At 40.9% G+C, this 14,050-nt stretch overlaps 1 protein-coding gene across 3 annotated transcripts in view; it reads left to right on the forward strand.

Annotated features, from left to right (window-relative positions):
• Window positions 1–6,996: 6,996 nt before the first annotated feature.
• The window catches only part of RCAN2 (regulator of calcineurin 2), a 285,671-nt gene continuing 278,617 nt past the window's right edge, over window positions 6,997–14,050 (forward strand). Inside the window, exon 1 of one of the 3 annotated variants that reach the window (XM_012448794.2) lies at window positions 6,997–7,097. The gene's annotated coding sequence lies outside the window, so the exon portion shown is untranslated. Of the gene's footprint in view, window positions 7,098–7,515; window positions 7,799–8,110; window positions 8,240–14,050 lie in introns of those variants that run through there. The other 2 variants (XM_021676055.2, XM_012448795.3) reach the window with 2 other exon arrangements.

Genomic DNA, 14,050 nt, shown 5'->3' on the forward strand with positions numbered 1-14,050 from the left:
GAAATTTAGATATGTGACACGGTACTTTTCTAGTAGTGAATATGGGCCAGCTTGATGCAGGAAAAAAGAACAGCTACTTGACTGAAACTCAGAAGACTGGAAGGTTTTTTACTCTGAGTTTTCCACAAACCATCACTTTGACCTTGGAAAAGCCATGTTTTCTAAGGCTAAATTCTCTGTCAGCCATTAAAAATTTATTGAAAACCTGCTTCATGAATGATATTAGGATAAATTGCTAGCTCTATTCCTTAATTAATTTGCAAATAATGTAATGTGACATGCATTATATAGAAGAAGCATGTTTTTTAAAAGTACTACTGAAAAGGAAGGCTTAACTCACCCTGTATGGTCACTAAATATGGCTCTATTTTCTTATACACAGGAGAACCCAAGGTCTCAAACCAAGCTACTTAGGGTCTACTCTGACTCAACTTATCAGTGCTGGGCAATCTATTAGTGTCTTAATTTCCTGATCTGTAAAGTGGAAATAATAATTGTACTTATCAGGCATTATGAAGATTACATTAATTTATATGTACAAACTGCAAAGAACAGTGATCAGCAGTTAACAACCACTCAAAAAACATATTTAATGTTGTTGTGATTATTTCTAGTTGTAGTGCTAAATAATCTGTACCTTTCCTCACAAATTCAAACTTCTATAATTTCTCCTAGTGTGGAAGCAAATAGTCTAAACTCCTTTCATTGAATATCTGAGTCGGGATCTTTGGAAAACATTAAATCTTTCAAGGGTCATAAGTGACTTTTAGTAAAGCCTACACTAGATGAATTAAATTTTTCTCTAAGTCAAGAACAACAAAGCAGGCAAACCTACAAAGAATATATTTCACTCAAAATGATAAGCTCCGTAAGAGCAAGCATGTTGTCTTATTCATTGCTATATCTCTAGCACCTATAGCAGTACCTAACACATAGTGGATAGTCAACAAATATTTGATGAATGAATAAATGAATGTTTGGCACATAAAGACTTTTTTTTTTTTTTTTTTTTTTTGAGACAGAGTCTCTCTCTGTTGCCCAGGCTGGAGTGCAATGATGTGATCTCAGCTCACTGTACCCTCCGCCTCCCAGATTCAAGCAATTCTCCTGCCTCAGCCTCCTAAATTGCTGGGATTACAGGCATGCACCACCACACCCATCTAATTTTTGTATTTTTTGGTAGAGACGGGGTTTCACCATGTTGGTCAGGCTGGTTTCAAACTCCTGCCCTCACGGTTCACCTGCCTTGGCCTCCCAAAGTGCTGGAATTACAGGTGTGAGCCACCACGCCCAGCTGACAAGTGCATATTTTAATTCTCTTCTGTTACTTAAATTATGTATAAAGAGTTCAAATTTAATAGAGTGATAATTCTCAATGTATTTTCCCCTATAGGCTTAAGAGATACAGTGTTCTTGTATTAATGATGTCAATTACAAAAGCATTGAGATCCAATTCAGAGCAGAAGGGAAAAGGAGAAGTATGAATATCAGAATCACAGGAGGAAATATGTATTGTGGGACGATCCCCAGATTCTGATTGCTCAAAGTGAGCATGACCTTTATGTGCTCTTTGACAATCACTGACACTGATGGAAGTCTCAATTAGTGGTCCCCAGTCTCTAACCTCATTCAGTTTTTTTTACTGACTTAAATAAGAGTGTAGGCAGCGTACTTAGAAAATTTGCCAGACACAAATCTAGATAGGAAAACAGATACTTAACATACTGAAAGCAAAAATTAAGCTCTGAATTATCTCAGCTTGTGAAATTATAGGATCTTTCTAACAAGAATTTTTTGTATAAAAATTCTACTGTGCAGATAGAGAATGTGAGGTGAATATTGGAAGAGGTGTATTGTTGTACAGCCAAGTATTTAAAAAACTGAGGGATTATAGTTGAAAGTAAATTTAACATGAATCAACTGAGTGATTTGACAGCAAAATAACCATATAGGCACTTAGGAGGAATTAATAGAAATAGTATTCAGGACAATGGATGTGACGAATCCATTTTATCCTGCTCTGATCAGATGACACATGCACATTCGTGTTATTTATTTATTTATTATTTTGAGACAAGGTCTTGCTCTGTTGCCCAGGCTGAAGTGCAGTATCATGATCTCGGCTCACTTCAGCCTCGACCTCTCAGGCTCAAGCGATCCTCTTACCTAAGCCTCCCAGGTAGCTATGACTAAAGGCACACACCACCATGCCTGATTAATTTTTGTATTTTTTTAAAGGCAGGTTTTTGCCATGTTTCTTAGGCTTGTCTCAAACTCCTGAGCTCAAGGGATCTGCCCTTCTTGGCTTCCCAAAGTACTGAGATTATAGGTTTGGGCTACCATGCCAGGATCTATTATTTAAAGAATCTTCTCTCATCTCTTTTCTTTCTCTTGCAGGAAGGCAGCATTATATGGGTTGGGCAGAGGAGAGGAGGTCCTCTGAAAAGGATGGTCCAGTAGGAGTTGGGGCTTGTACAAAGAGGGTGCCTGAGTAGGGCACTGGCCCAAAAAAGATTGAAAAAATAAATATATGAAGATGATGGGAGCCATGTTTTCCCATTGTTAGAGGAAAAAAGGTGTACATTTAAAAAGGGGAAAAATGAAAATAAACCCTATGGTGTTAGATTGGAATTGCAGGATTGTTGCAAACTCATGGCTTTCAACATATAAAAATAGACATAGAAATAAAGATGTAAATTTGTATATATACATATGTATAAAATATGTACGAAAGGGAAAAGATAACTCACAGAATGGGAGAAAATATTTGTAAATCATATACTTGATAAGGAGTTAATATCCAAAATTCTTAAAGGACTCTACACCCTAACACAAAAAAAGACAGATGAATTAAAACATGAGCAAAAGCCAAATAAATTAAATACTTAGGCATAAATTCAATAAATATTTACAATATCTCTATGAGCGCACCTACAAAGCTCTGATGAATCAGAGAGGAACTAAATAAATGGAGGGATATTCCATATTTATGGATAGGAAGACTCAGTGTGCTCAAGATGTCAGTTATTTCCACCTTGATCCATAGATTAAATGTCATCCCAGTCAAAATTGCATTAAATTATTTTGTGGATTTTGACAGAATGCTTCTAGAGTTTATATGGGAAGGAAAAGAACCTAGAGTAGTCAACAAAATATTGAAGGAGAAGAACAATGTCAGAGAACCGAACCAACTTGACATTAAGATTTATTGTAAAGCTACAGTAATCAAGACAGTGTGGCATGAGTGAAAGGACAAACAAAGACATCAGTGGAACAGAATACAGAGCCCAGAAATAAACCCAAACGAATATATAGTTAACTTATCTTTAATGAAGGAGCAAACACAATACAATAGAGAAAAGATAATCTTTAATATATAGTGCTACAACAAGAGATACCCACATGCAAGAAATGAAGAGGATCTAGGCACAGACCTTATATACCCTTCAAAAAATTAACTCACAATAGATAATAGACCTAAATGTAAAATTCTAAAGTATAAAACTCCTAGAAGATAACATGGAAGAAAATCTAGATGGCCTTGGGTTTGGTGACAACTTTTTAGAAACAATGCAAAAGGCACAATCTATAAAAAATTGATAAGCTAGACTTTATTAAAAATAAAAACTGGCTGGGTGTGGTGGCTCATACCTGTAATCCCAGCACTGTAAGAGGCCAAGGTGGGTGGGTCACGAGGTCAGGAGTTTGAGACCAGCCTGGCTAATATGGTGAAACTTTATCTGTACTAAAAATATAAAAATTAGCCAAGCGTGGTAGCACACACCTATAGCCTCAGCTATTCGGGAGGCTGAGGCAGAGGAATCACTTGAACCTGGGAGGCGGAGGTTGCAGTGAGCTGCAATCATGCCACTGCACTCCAGCCTGGGCGACAGATTGAAACTCCATCTCTAAATAAATAAATACATAAATAAAATAAAAACTGTTCTGCAAAAGACACTGTCAAGAGAATGAGAAGACAAGTACCAGGTAGGAGAAAATATTTATAAAAGACATATCTAATAAAGAACTGTTACTCAAAATACAAAAATAACTCTTAACAATAGAAAATAAGAAAAACAACAATAAGAAAATAATCTGATTAAAACATGGGCAAAAGATCTGAACTGACACCTCACCAAAGAAGAGGCAAATAAGGTATCACAAATGGCTTTAACCATATAAATTTGACAAATAGCAAATAAGCATATAAAAAATCTCAACATCATGTCAATAGGCAGCTACAAATCAAAATAATGAGATGCCCATTAGAATGGTGAAAATCCCAAACACTGTCAACACCAGATGCTGGTGAGAATGTGGAGTAACACGAAGTCTCATTCATTGCTGGTGGCAATGCAAAATGGTGTAGGCACTTCAGCAGAGTTCTTCCGTTTCTTACAAAATTAAACCTACTATATGATCTATCAGTCACACTCCTTGATATTTACCCAAACAAGTTGAAAGTTTACATTCACACAAAAACTTGCACACGAATACTAGGAGCAACTTTTTCATAATTGCCAAAACTTTGAAACAATCGAGCTGTCCTCCGACAGGTGAATGAATAAACAAACTGTGATATATCCAGACAACGAAATATTATTCACTGCTAAAAAGAAATAAGTTATTGAGCCATGAAAAGACAGGGAAACTTACATGCATATTGTTAAGTGAAGAAAGCCAATCTGAAATGACATTCACCTATATGACATTCTGGAAAAGGCAAAACTAGAAGACAATTATAAAATCAGTGGTTTCCAGAGGTTAGTGGGGAGGATGTGATCAATAGACAGAGCACAGAGGATTTTTAGGGCAGTGAAGCTAGTCTGTGTGAAACTATAATGGTGGATATAGGTCATAATACTCCTTTCCAAACTCAAAAAAGTACAACACCAAGAGTGAATCTGTAAACTATGGACTTTGGTTGATAATGTTGTGTTCATGTAGCTTCATTTGTCATATTACTCCTGTGTTGGACTCTGATAGTCAGGGAGGCTATGTATATGTGGGGCAGGCAGTATATGGCAGCTTTCTGTACTTTCTGCTCAACTTCTCTGTGAATCTAAAGGCTTATATTTATAATGCCACTTACAACCATTGAGAGGTAGTCTAGTCTAGTGGGGACACCAAAGCCAAGTTGTCTGCATGTGCATTCAACTTTTCCACTTGTTAGCTTCGGCAAGTCATTTATTTAAGCTTTCTGTGTTTTCTTTACTATAGGTTAATTATAGTACTTTTCTAATGGAGTTGCCATGAAAATTAAACGAATTGGTGTATAAGAATTGATTGGCATGGAGCACAGCATATAGTAAGTGCTTGATAAATGTTAGCAAACCAAAATTCTAATCTTATTTGCCACCATCCTTAACATTAGCTACCCTTTAGCCTCACTCCTTCTGCTCTCCAAAATCCACTTCCAGCTCAGACTCCATGAACTCTTTTTCTCCCTGTATTTTATTATTGCCATTAACATTTGCTTTGCTAGTAACATTTTGTTGTTTTCAAGGTAAACAAAATGAAGTAGTTTGGTCACTTTTCACTCTTTCCCTTATTTATTATCTTTCATTCTTCACACAAGCTGACAAACACAGAATTTCTCTTAGCAGTAAAAGGAGGAATATGTGGCTGTGAGAACTCAGAAAAAGCATCTAGAAAAGTAACAATATCTATATTTGGTGTTAGGAAAATGGCCATGTTGATTTTGGTAACAGCTGACATATATTGAGTATCACTGTGTGCCTGGCACTGTGCTTAGGTGTTTTACATGTATTGCCTCATTTAGTTCTCACATTAAATCCTGTGTTTTTCCAGCTTTTCAAAATTTCTACAATGAATATATTGCTTCTATAAGCTGAAAATTTTAAATGCAAATGTATATTCATAAAATAACAAATAGGCCCTGTTAAGATAAAAATCATCAGTTTGGTGATGATTCTAGGAAGTACTCACTAATGAGATTTTGTGTAAAGAGTTAGGGATGCTTTACTTGGAAAGAAGGGGGATCCTGGAGTGCATTAGACACGCTAGCTATTTTCACATATTTTAAAGATGGTTAGAAGAGGAATTTGACTTGGTTTCTTTGGCTTCAAAAAATGAGCTAGCACTAATGTTAGAAAATTCAAGGGAGGCAAGTTTCTGCTCAGCTTAAGAATGCTCTTTCAGACAATTCTATCCCAAATGGCAATTATCTAAATCCACAACCACTTATAGATTTATGCATCCACGAGAAGACTGGACGAGGGGAAACCTAAAGTCATTTTGAATTCTGAAATTCTGTGTTTATATTAATGCAGACTAATCAGAGAGAAAAGCCAATTTTTGTTGAAAAAAATGTGATTCTATGTCAACTTTGAGAAAAAACAATGTAGTATCTGGGTAAGTGAAGAATGATTGTGAAGCTTATAGACTGCTTCAGTGGAATCGTAATATTGTTATCAGAAAATCAAAAGGCATGCAAAGCAAGAATAAAATGGCTTATTTATGTAGCAATTAGAAAGATGACAGAACACAAACCTGATTTAAATGCTATTCACTCCCTCCCTCAGGTTGGTCTGCACACCCCCTTCCTTTAATTTTCCGCACTCTCCCTATTATGATCTTTTGCATAATTGACATTCTCTTGCCATGAGATTCAGTCCTGTTCCTATGTGTGCCATGCGTAAGGCATAGATAGGAACAGGACTGAATCTCATGGCAAGAGAATTCAAATGGGTTTCCTCGCCCATTTGAATTGCTTTATTCCGTAAAGCATAGACTTCTACTGGGGTTAACTTTGTTGAGCAACAGATCTACCCTAGATTCCGCTTCGCCTTCAGTCCCGTTTGCTGTAGGACACCAACCTCCCGCTCACTGTGTCACGGCTCTCACACAATAGGAGTCGTTGCAGCCCCAGCCCTTCTGTCCTCAGGTCTGATGGCTGCAAATCCTGGCAAAGCTGTGAAGCCCGCGCAGGGCACCTTCAGCAGCCTGGGCTGGGCCGGGCGCAGGGCTCCAGCCAGAGGGCGCCAGCACCCACCAAGCGCAGAAGCCTGGGAGGACCATCCAGGGGCACCCCAACATTTCCTCAGTTAGCCAGAGTTGGGGGGCTCAGATATCTGGTAAGAAGAGTCTTTCTCCCAGTACTCCCCAACCAGTTTGCTTCTCTGCCTCTTTCTTCTGGGTTGTCGCTGCCCCCTTCACCCTCAGCTCAGCATGGGACCCCGAGGAGCCTCTCCCCGCTGAGGCCGGGACTCCTGCGGCCAGGCTCCCACGCCAGGTCTCCGGAGGCTCCTGCGCCTTCCCGGGCACCTGAGGTCGAAAGGAGGGGTGCGGGGCTGAGGGCAGGGTGAGAGCCCCGGAGGTGCGGTGGGTGGGGGACCGGGGAGGGCGCGGGGTCAGGAGGGAGGAGATGAGAGGAGGCCAGACAGGGGCTTTCGGTTTCCCTGGGTCTGATTGGAGGTTGGCCCGATGAGTCGGAGCTGGGGACGCGCCCATCTCCGCCGGCTCCTGCAAGAGCCGCCGGCTCAGCCCCTCCCTGGAGCCGCTTTGTCCCGGGTGACGGCGGCGGAGGTTGCGGGGAGGAGCGGGCAGGAGGCAGAGACCCACCGACCCACAGCCGCGGAGAGAGGGAGGCGGGGCGCGCCGCGCACGGCCCCACGCCCAGGCCCGCTGGCACCGCGCCGCCCCTACGCGCTCGCACCGGCGGGCAGGTGAGCAGGCAGCGCCGCGCGCCAGCAACCAGCCCGGCCCCCGCAGACGCCCCAGCCGCCGCCTCCGCCTCCGCCTCCGCCTCCGCCGGCGCATCGCGGACGCCCAGCAGGTCGGTTATGTAACCGCGCCGGCCAGGCTCGTCCCGGCACCCTGTCCCACCGGGGCTGACAGGAGCGCCCGGGTCGTGCCAGGGAACTGCGGCAGGGGTCTGGCCAGTGGGGCCAGGTCTGGGGGTTGGGCGGGGGCGGCGGGGGTGGGGGTTGTCTACAGATCTGTGGTCTGTCCCGGCAGAGGCAGTGGGGACGGAGATCTCCCGCGACCCCCCTCTAGGGGGCGCGGGTCCCAAGGAGCCCCTTCCCCACTGCCCATGGCCTGGGGTTCGCCTTCCTGGTAGCAGCAGCAGCAGGTGCAAAAGTGAGAGAGAGGGTGACGCCTGTGATCCCTGGGACTGAGGCTTAGAGATGGGGCTAGAAGAGGCTAACTGAATACAAAGAGCAAAGAAGATCGAAGAGAGCCCTTTTTCCCAATGCAGAGCCTGGGGAGTGAGTAGGTGCGTTGAAGTGCAGCGGGCTGAGAATTGTCCTGCTTGGGATTAACGGGCTTGGGTCATCTAAAAATAACTTCAAGTTTGAAAAGTGAAATGGACGGGAGCGCAGTGTGCCGGGTTCTCCCTGCCTGTGGGATGCTTCGCTCCAGAAGTCACCAGAAGGAACAGGCAAATCCCAGCCGCCTGATCCCTCGGCTGCCTCCAGGTCTCGCTGGTTTCCAGGGTGCCTTGGTTTGCCTTATAGTTAATGATTTATTCTCCAAGGCACTTCTGTCTTTTTCTAATATCAAAATCAATTATAGAAGAGTGCATGCTTTGAATCTTTTCTGTTTCTTACGATGAGATAGAGGTGTTCAAAGGACATCTAATGAGTTTGCTGCCAAATCAATTTTTTTTTAAAAGTCTTAGTTTAGTAAACTAAAAGGTTTCTGGGATTCTTTTAATATGCATTCTCACAATTTTCCACAATTGGAGATGAAGAGATGTCACAGCATTCCAGCTCACACTTCTCTCTCCCTTCTGCCAGAATTCCACTTAACTTATACAGAGGGGAGGCTTTAGGAAAAGTAGGGCAACTTTAACAGTGCAACTCAAGTTTCACACCTTTATGATCTTTTATTACATCAACTTCAAAACGAAGAACAAATGTATCATAAGGCACCACGCAAGACTTGCTAACTGGCCTTTACAATCTGGGGGCACAGTGAAGTTGGAAATACTCAGAAGCTGGAAAGGATCAAGAAGCAGGTCAGCATTGACGGTGGAATTAGGCAAGGGAGTGAGCATTTGGCTGCTTTTCAGCATACTTATTGATTTTCTTTAGCCTTAGAGCTATTATATTAAGTATGATCAGCCATTGAGTTCAATTAGTCTAAAATGTGAGTTGCACTTTGCTTTCAAATCCACTGCAAATCAAATCAGCGTTTACTGAGCATCTACTACCTGAGTCCAGTCCATAAAATTTTGTAAGGGAAAAGTGTTCTCCTCTAAAGCTACAGGACTCTTAAGAGCTTAGTATGTGCAGGTCCTGCAGAATCCACCTAAATTTGGGAGGACATAACTCTCTCTCCAGTGATGAACATTTAACAGAAGTGGGAACTTGAGAGCTTTCTCATTTGCAAGTGCACATCACAGTGTTAAAAACCACTTGCATAATCATTTGCAGATAGTCATACATATCACAAATTCTTTTTACTGAGACTAACATTGACAGTCACCAAGGTCTCATTTTCCTATTCCTTTTACTTTCTGTAGCATCCACTTGATCTATTCAATAATTATTTGTTGTGCACCTACTGTGTGCTTTGTAGGTCCTGTGCCAGAGGCTAAAAGAATGAGGCCCATGCCTCCCAGAAATCAATCTAGCAAAAAAAGGAGAAGAAAATAAATAATAATGATTGAACATCACAAGTGTTTAATGAAGATAGAAACAAGTTTAGGGAGAGTCAACAGAAGACAAACTGGAGGGAATCTGCTAGACTCTGAAGAAGAGTTCACATTTGGTCTGGATCCCAATAGGTAGCAGGAGTTGTCTAGGGAAGGGGCTGGGTCTTCCACACTGAAGGAACAGCATACACACATGGTAGAAAGGTCACATTCAGAGGACACCTGTGTGTTTTGAAGGAAGACAGGAGAGTTTAGAAAGGTTTCACTGAGGCTGGTTTTTGAATATACCCTGCTAAGGAAGTGAAACCATGCAACCCTGAATGGTAGAAATGATTTCATCTAGCTTACATTTTGCAAAAGTGACTTTGGAGGTGTGAGGAGGTGGGGTTGCAAAAAGGGAGATTTTAGACCATTGGAGTGGTACAGGCCAAAACAAAACAAAAACCCCCCAAAACTCATAAAATGAAATGTGCCTGAACCAGATGACCTGGAGGAAAGAGGAGAGATCCATACAGAGCCATTTTAGGGGGAGGATCAGTAGCATTTGTCACCAAGTGGATGGTGGTATGGAAGGAGAAGCTTAGATATCTAGAGGATGGTCAGGCTTTTAACTGAATTAGGGAGTAAATGAGAAAAAGCAGATTTGAGAAAGATGGAAATTATTTATTTTGAACAACAGAACGAAAATGTTCAGTGGGCACTTTTATTTTCAAAGGTAATTTCTTCATTTCTGATGCCAACCTTCTGCTGATCTTATTTCCCTTCATTCCTGAGACTGTGTAGGGCTGCTTTTAGAGAAGAGAGACAAAAACAAACAAACAACAACAAAACAAAACAAAAAACAATCTCGGCTCACCGCAACCTCCGCCTCCCGGGTTCAAGCGATTCTCTTGCCTCAGCCTCCCGAATAGCTGGGATTACAGGCACACGCCACCATGCCCAGCTAATTTTTGTCTTTTTAGTAGAGACAGGGTTTCACCATGTTGGCCAGGCTGGTCTCAATCTCTTTACCTCGTGATCCACCCACCTTGGCCTCCCAAAGTGTTGGGATTACAGGCGTGAGCCACCACACCTGGCCAGGAGAGACAAACTTAATAGCAGCAAGTTGTTTCTACATTTATCCCCAAAAGTGATAGTATGAACTCAGTTATTTGAGCTACTACTAGAGGTAACAGTGATAATAATGATAATTATAATGTCTAAGGTTTATTCAGTGTTTACTACATGCTGAGCACAAAGAAGTTAGAACTGTACATGGTTTATCACATCTGATCTTCCCACTAGCCTTATAAGGCAGGCACTGTTGTTATTCTCAGATGACTAACAAGAAAACCAAGGCAAAGAGAGAAAACCTTGCGCAGGTCACACAGTTTGTAATATGTGCACCCAGAATTGAAGCCCAGGCTCTGACCAGCATTCTGAATTGCCAGTGTGAATTGATAGCATTAAAATAATTCTTTTTTATCCTGGAATGTGTTTTTTGCCCTAGGTTTGGATATTTGTGGCTGACACCACAAAATAGAACTAGACTGAGTCAGGAGTCCTGGCTTTCGACTGGGCTCTACACCTTAGTTGCTGTGTGATGTTTGCAAAGGCACATCCCATCTCAGGCTTTTGTTATTTTAAATCAGTATATTCATGGAACAAGCGGTTGGTTAGATGCTCTCTAAGGAGTCATGACATTCTGAAGTCTTGCTGTTTGCTTTCTCAAATTCTACTACTAGAACCACTGGTTCAAGTTAAGATTGTACCTGTCTGGTCACTCAGAGGATAGAACTACCTCAAAGAAGATTAACACAAATGGTGGCTTCTCCTTAAAGCTCGGTATGAACTGATCCATCTTACAGAGCTAACAGGAGTGCTTGAGGTTGGGGAAACATGGTTCTGGAAGGGGAACCCTTCATGGGCACTAAAATAGAGGAATCTTCATGGTCACTTACTGCTTTCTTTTCTTTAGACGTGTTACTTTAACTCTACCAGAGTTTCTTCATTTCTGAGAAACTGGGGCAATTAATGTACATATTGTAAGATTATTGTGAGGATTGAAACAGGTCCTGTAAACCAGGTCCCACATACAAGTTGGTCTCAGTGAAGGTACTCAGGAAATGGAGGTCCTCACCCCTGGTCCCCAGCGTAACTGGCATGTAGAAAGGGAAAGGTAGAGAGTTTCTGAAGACAGTTTCCTGCTTCATAGTTTTGATAGTGGCCACCTCTTAGTTGAGTATCATCTATTCATCTAAGAAAGAAATGTATATTGGCAGTATAAAAACACACAGCACATTAAATGCCTTTCCAAATGTGCATCTCTCAAGTATTCATTAATAGCTTACCTTCCTAGACATAAAGAAGTGTCAACATTCCACAATACAAAGTTTTTAATTCTTCTTTTGCCAGTTTGTAAGGAGACCAATATTGCTGTAAATAAAGAAATATTGCCTAGGGTTGGTCATACTGGATTCTATTATTATAGCATAGACTAGAAAGGGACAGAATGATTTTCTGTTCTGTGTGTGTCTGTGCGCAGACACGTGCTTTGTCTTCCTGAAGGAGTTTCTGCCTCTGCCTATAAAATGTTCACTGTCCTTGTGTCTTTTTGCTCGTTATCAACTCCAGGTATCATATATTGTAAGTTAAATTAATTAGTTAAGGAATATTTTTAAAATATGGAAGCAGCTTTAAGCTCAATGGCAACTTCTAAAATCCCTTAAAAAATGATAAAGCAAGTGACCATGAATGGTACTTTCTAGAAGTTAAAGAAATGCTTCCAAATATAGCTCAAAAACTCCCTGTACTTCAGAATACCCACAGAAAACATTTTTTATAGTATGAATGGAAACAGCCTTATTTTCATATCTGATCTTCTACACTCAACTTACTGTAAGACAAGGGATGAAACTTTAGGATCCTAAGCTTTGGAATGTATGCCTAAAAAGACATTGTAATGGTGGCTATTGGACCAAAAAATGTGCTATTTTAGAGCTAGGTCCTAGATTTTATTACTGTTACCTTTGTTCTTTGTGGGAATAATTGCTTTATTGTTTCATATAATTGAGATTTGCCTGGTCCAAAATATTATAATTTCTTTGAGGCCATGGGCCATGCCTTAATATTTCTCATACAGTGTTGGGAATGAAGTATAAAAAGCATGGACTTGGCATGAAAAGGTCTGGATCTCAATCCTGGTGCTGTCATTTCCCTGCTATGTGACCTTGAGCTTCCCATTGACCTAAAATTCATAGGAACTGGCATTTGTTGAATGCTGCCCCTGTTCCAGATGCTTTGCTCAGCATGCTGCATACGTTATCTCATTTAATCCTTACAACAACTCCACGAGGTGGGTATTGTCATCACTATTTACAGATAAGCACACCCTAAGGATCAGGGGGAATAAGCCATTGAGTGCCAGGTCTCTGAGTTGCAGTTTTCTTATCTGTACAATTAGGAAAATAATACCCAATCTCCCCACTTTACAGAGGTGTGAGGGTGACATACTATGAGTTTGTAAATGTGCACGGAAAAATGGAATGCTCTGCACAGATGTTGAGGAAGATTGTCACAATAGGGACCTACTAATAACAAGAAATCGGTTATAGATGGGCCTGGTATAGTGCCATGGTTGTGAGAAGAAAGATGTCCACTGCATATAAAGTACATTTATATAATGCATTAAGAATATTGTGTTTCCTTGTCCTGTTTTTTGGTACAAAGAACTTGTTTTTTTCAGGGGCAACTTATTTGTTGTCAGTACCAATGTGGGTCAGGTCAGGCCAGGCCAGGGCTGATTAGGACATTGAACTGGGTCCAGCTGGTGAAGGGGAAGGAGACTGTGGTTTGAAGAGAAGAGGTAAGTGCCAGAGGGTTGTTTTAGTATAAGCAGAGAAGGGTGAAAGTCAAAGCCAAGGTCGAGGAAAGGATAGGCATGGTGTGGAGTGTGAGAAAAAGCCATCATCAGGGTTTATATCAAGTGTGAGTGACAGGCAGGACATGGAGTCTGCTCATGAAGGCTAGAAATATTTTCCAGTGTCTGCTGAGGCCTGTCCTCTCAGCAGAAAAACTAGGGACCCTCTGCCGTGATTTTTAATTTTTTTTTCCTTGGGCATAGGTACTTTCTACAAAAACTTTGGAAAACACAGGAAAATATAAAAAGAGAATTAAAATAACACATATTACCATGAGCAATTGATAATTACTATTAACATTTTGATGTATTTTTCACTTTTTTATATGCATATTTTTATAGAAATGAAATTATAACTGTGTATAGAATTTTACATTCTGTGCATTTCACTGAAAATTTAAAATAACTTTCATATGAGGCCAATAATCTTTTTGAATATTTTTTTCATTAGCTGCATAGCATTTCAATGTATAATTTTATCATAATTTATTTACACTTTCCTCTATTGTTGAACATTGAGATCATTCCCA

This window comes from Aotus nancymaae, unplaced genomic scaffold (genome assembly GCF_030222135.1).
Source record: "Aotus nancymaae isolate 86718 unplaced genomic scaffold, 86718_ANA_hifiasm-v0.15.2.pri h1tg000040l, whole genome shotgun sequence".
Taxonomy (NCBI): Eukaryota; Metazoa; Chordata; class Mammalia; order Primates; family Aotidae; genus Aotus; species Aotus nancymaae.